The sequence below is a fragment of the Sinocyclocheilus anshuiensis genome, unplaced genomic scaffold, assembly GCF_001515605.1.
Source record: "Sinocyclocheilus anshuiensis isolate Anshui unplaced genomic scaffold, SAMN03320099.WGS_v1.1 scaffold386, whole genome shotgun sequence".
NCBI classification, from domain to species: domain Eukaryota; kingdom Metazoa; phylum Chordata; class Actinopteri; order Cypriniformes; family Cyprinidae; genus Sinocyclocheilus; species Sinocyclocheilus anshuiensis.
The window spans coordinates 163932-169077 of record NW_015542332.1 but is presented as its reverse complement, the minus strand read 5'-3'; the positions used below and the strand labels follow the sequence as shown (position 1 = coordinate 169077).

Here is a 5146-nt window from a genome sequence, read left to right as displayed (position 1 = left end):
GGATCTTTTCTCACTTTGCGCTAATTGTACCTCAAAGAAAACCAAGAGTTTATTCTGAATCAAGAGTGGAAACATCTCTTAGAAGGTGAGACTTTTTGTTTTTTTGCATTGTTTGTGTATGGGTAGGAAAATGTTGTTTTCAAAGGTCACGTGACGTGATTGAAATCGCAGGGCTCTATTTCAGATTAATTTGCATTAATTTATTTACTTTAGGCGATGTATATTTTAATATGAAATAGCCTATTATTGACAGTCATACTGACTGAAATGTATATCAATACAAATGAACAAAATATCAATACATATTTTTATTTATTGTTTATGTTTTTATAGGTTAGCTTATATATTTTCCTTTTTAAATGCTTTACTCAATTAGCTTTGCATGGACACCTAGCACTTTTATAAATATATAGCCTACATTATTATTTATTATTGTAATGGGTCATATATTTATTGTAGCCTAAGTTTATGCATACTTACAGTTACTGCTTCTGGCGCTTCATCATGCTGTCCGTCCGTAGAAATTAGTCACGCCAGTTTTTATCGCTTTAAAGTCCGCTGTTGATTAAATTAGTGAAGTAAACCTACATTTTTTTGGAATTTAAGTTCCTACCTTCATTTGCACTGTAAATGATGTTGTAGCATCGCGTTGTTTACCTTCAGTGGCATGGGTCATTGTTCTTCATGCCAGCAGAGGACAGCACATGTCAGTGTGATGTGTCGAACGAGGAAGATGTAGGAACATAAATACAATATTATTACAAAACCGAATAGATCACTCAATAACTTGAATTATTATAAAGGATATCTGGAATCTGGGAAGACTTAGCTTTTTCTGGAGTGGGCTGACTGTGAGGAAAATTACACACAATTAGAGGTACGATGTAGCACTTTTAACCAGCTCTTTGAGTGTATCGTTTGCTGAGTTTACCTTCTTCTATCCGTCACCGCCCTCACCTTTTAGGCTGTGGTATAAATTAGTTTATAATCCATAAATAGTGGCTGGATCTAATTGAGCGAATGAACGATCTACTAAAACAATAGTTAAAGATTCTTAATAAAAGCGTTTCATAACTAGTGAAGTTACACACACACACCCAAGCTTCTTCAATTGACTTGAATGGCATCTGCAGGACTTACAAAACTTGTTACGCATTTATTCCATGTTTTCTAGAAGTGACTGCCTTGAATTTCTACACTGAGCCAATTCCGAGAGCATGTTGATAATGTGCTTTATGAATGAAACCAAAGCCAACAATGTCATGCCATTGGATGTTCTGAAATAAGCATATGAAAAGCTCCTGTCAACTTTTATCCTATTTATAACATGACAGAAAATAGGGTTATTGTGATTGGAGAGGAAATGTTTGGGGGAAAAAACAGGAAAAATTTTACCTTTGACCACATGGAGGTTTTAGAGGATATGATGGTTTAGAATACAAATTAAACCCTTAAAATGCAACACAAAGTCTTTATTTAGATGTTTAAATAATGCCAGATGTCTTTATTTCTGTAAGATAAATTGCAAAATTGAAATTCTGGATGTGTTTTTATTGGTAATGCAGAGTTTTATAACAAAGATAAGTGGGGGTTCAATCATTTGATCAAACAGTGCATGGGCAGTTCAAATATTTGGGGTGAAATTGCTGCTGTTTTTGGATGGGAAGCTCTGAGAAAGCTGGTAAGATTTTTAATGTTCACACTCCAGAAGAGGCACAGTGTGTACCGCTGGATGCGTTATCATTTAAGCAACACAGTTCATTCGAGTCCACAAAACAGTTTGATCTGCCCTTAGCAAAGACCTTGCAAAAGGTATGACTTAAATGCTGATTTATATTGGCATGAATAATAGACGACTGCTTTGAAACAATCTGTATTGTATAAAGCGCTATGTAAATAAATGTGACCTGAACTGACAGAAAATATTTATTATAATTTACAAATCATATTTTGTTTAGCTAGCTAGCTGTTATGGAGCCCTTCCCACAAGATATGGCTGACTAAAATGTTCAGTCTCTGAATATGTTTTTTCTCATATAAGTGGGAGATAGAGGATAGAATTCTGATTCTGAAATAAAGTAGGAAAGAGGATGGTTGAAAATAATTGCCCAACACGTATGTATGAAAAAACGAAAGCATATTTTTCTCTAAAGTTGAAGGGGAATGTGCACACACACACATACAAAAAAAAAGTATATTTATTCTAAGCGTTTCGCATAAGATTACTTTTTTTTTAATTGAGTTTCCTCTGCTACTAGTCAGTAGGATAATATGATGTCAGCTTAGCATTTCCTACTATTACAGAACATTTCATGCTTAAGCCAACATTCATGTTTTCTTATTCTCATGTATTTACAACATGTTTTTTTCTATAGCATACATTTTATTTTATAGTAGCATAAGAAATCTATGTTAGTTCAAAAGATTTATGTGCAGCCATATGAAATATACTTATAAAGTTCAGCTATACTGTGGGACTTCAGATTTAATCAGAAATCTTATCAATATTAAACACATTAACACACATCTGGCTTTGAAATCAGTTCTTCTTTTTCAGACTCGCTGAAATGATCAGGCTGTTCTGGAAAGGCATTTATATTTTAGGCAGCAGGGACAGATGTACTATACGTAACTAAAAAATTAAGCACAGTTTATCTCTGTTTAATGTGGTTCACTTTATCAGCACTGTTCAGCAGAGTTATTGAATGCAGAAGAATTTCATTTTGCAGATGGCTTTTTACATTGACTTCTACATCTTGTTGTCCACAATTCATCATAGATGACATAGGCTCTCTCCATTGACATTTGCCTCAAACTCTCTACAGAGACATTGAGGTGCTCCTGCTCACAGACAAAAATACCAAGCTTTGTGCAGCTTCTTTGCAAATTGACAAAAGAATGTTGATCTTGTCAGTTCTCGTCTCTGGTCCATCTCTCCGATGTGTGCAAGTCTTCATGCTTAATGGATGAGTGTCACTGAGCTATTAAGTGGATGTGAACTCTTGACTGGCAGCCAAAAGCATGAGGGACTTCACTGCAGCACACATGTCGGCACACTTTTAGTATTGCTTCGTAATCCTGAGAAATTGGTTTCATAATATATCAATGCAAATCATTGTCTTTGTTCCTGGTTTTGCTTTTCAAAAACAAAACTGCATTTTCACTGTAACAACCTCATAGAAGAAAAAAATGATGTAAGGGGACGGAATACAATTAAGTCAGACAATAAAGCAGTGGAGCACAAAGCAGGTGGGTTAGGTGTGAGTAATGCTGCGTAATTCAAATACTGCATTTAGATACTTTATGATTATGACTAAGACTGCTGCCATTGAAGTGCATTAGCACCTCAGTGTTTTCTGGTTTATTTGCCTTTTTCAAAAGAGAAATAAGGAATGTACACTGTAAAAATATCTTGTTAAATATATGGGAAAAATATGTCACTGAAAGTGAAAAATGACTTTGAATACAAATTAAGTTCTGTCAAAACAGACTATAAATAACTGATGCATGGTCATTTATATGTACATATGAATTGTTGATCAAGAGTTATGAAGGACAGACTTCAAGGCTATTGCAGCTTAATTGTTTTCTGAGCATTTTAAACCCGTCATGTAGGCTACTGATTATTTTTAATAACTCTTAAAAATAATTACAAAAAATAAAGAATTTTAGTGGTTGCTTGAAATTTGTCCTCAATTTGAGTCAACGTGATTCAAAAAACAGCTATAGAACAACTTAATTCTTATGAATAAATGCAGCCTGTTTCTACCCGCTCTGTATTTTTATTAAAAACGACTGCATGCACTTCAATAACAAACTAAGGAAGGTTTGTCACAAATGTATTTGCCAGCTTTTTTTTTTAAATTGGCAGCATTGTGTTCAAGTGCAATTATTTTTTTAAGCTTTAGGTGTTTGTAGACCGTCATATTGTCTTTAATTTTCTAATGTATCTGAAGCATTCATTTTAAAATGTATACTTGCTGAAATAGCTGGTTTGTGCCACTAATATGGTCGCATGTGTCTTTTATAGAAAAACCACTGTTCTCTCATCTCAAAGAATAGTCAAGGTGAAGGTGAAAATGACAATAAATTCATGTGAATTGAACCTTGAATTATACACGCCATCTGCCATTTAGAAACACTTCATCAGACTGCTGTGAAATATGATTAGAGATCTCTGTCAACATGAATCAATAAGACATTTCATTTCTGACATTAAAACTAAATAATTCAATAAAAACATCTGTAATGTGCTGTCACATCATAACTCTATTAAACTTGAGATTTTACACCTCATTGCTCCCATCTCTTCAAGTCTTTTACTATACAGATAGTATCCAACAAAAACCCTCAACAAAAATTCACATTCAAAGTATTTTTATTTCATAAAATACTCTAGTTTGCAAAGCATAAAAAAACAAAGCAGCAATTGCACTGCTTTTTAAACTATTTATTAGGAGGACTGGAAAAATGGCCCAATAATCCATGTGCCTTATCTCCTTCATGCATTTTGCCATATCCTGTATGTCGCACTTGTTTATCTGCATATGTGACCTCGCCTTAAGCTTTCAAGTCAGAGGAAAGGAGCTTGCAGATTAAAGATTGCAACCAAGCACAGATTCTCCTCCAGTAAGTGACATCATACATAATGTAATTTCTTTTACAAGATGTGACTACAATTTAAATGATTCATAACCTCCCCATTTTAGCCATGCAAAGCACAGACAACTGCACACAACTAGTTGGTTAGATCATGGAATAGGATTTATAACATTTAAAGCACACAACATGTTAATGTGCGGTAATGTGCCTGAGAGAGGATTTGTGCACACCTTTTACAGTAGTTAATTAAAATAATGACATTTGATTGTACCGTGTGGGAATATGACAAAGGGTATTTTTATTTTTATTTTATTTTTATTTAGTCATTTAGCAGACGCTTTTATCCAAAGCGACTTACAAATGAGGACAATAAAAGCAGTCAAAACTAACAAAAGAGCAACAATATATAAGTGCAAATGACAAGTCTCGGTTAGCCTAACACAGTACACGTAGCAAGGTGTATATATATATATATGGTATATATGGTATATATATACACATATACACATATATATATATATATATATATATATATACACATATA

The 5146-nt window shown here is 33.7% G+C and overlaps 1 protein-coding gene across 1 annotated transcript in view; it reads left to right on the top strand.

The window, feature by feature from the left end:
• LOC107691049 (neuropeptide FF receptor 2) overlaps positions 1-5146 on the top strand; it is a 22676-nt gene continuing 17530 nt past the window's right edge. Inside the window, exon 1 of the mRNA XM_016489524.1 lies at positions 1-85. The gene's annotated coding sequence lies outside the window, so the exon portion shown is untranslated. The remainder of the gene's footprint in view (positions 86-5146) is intronic.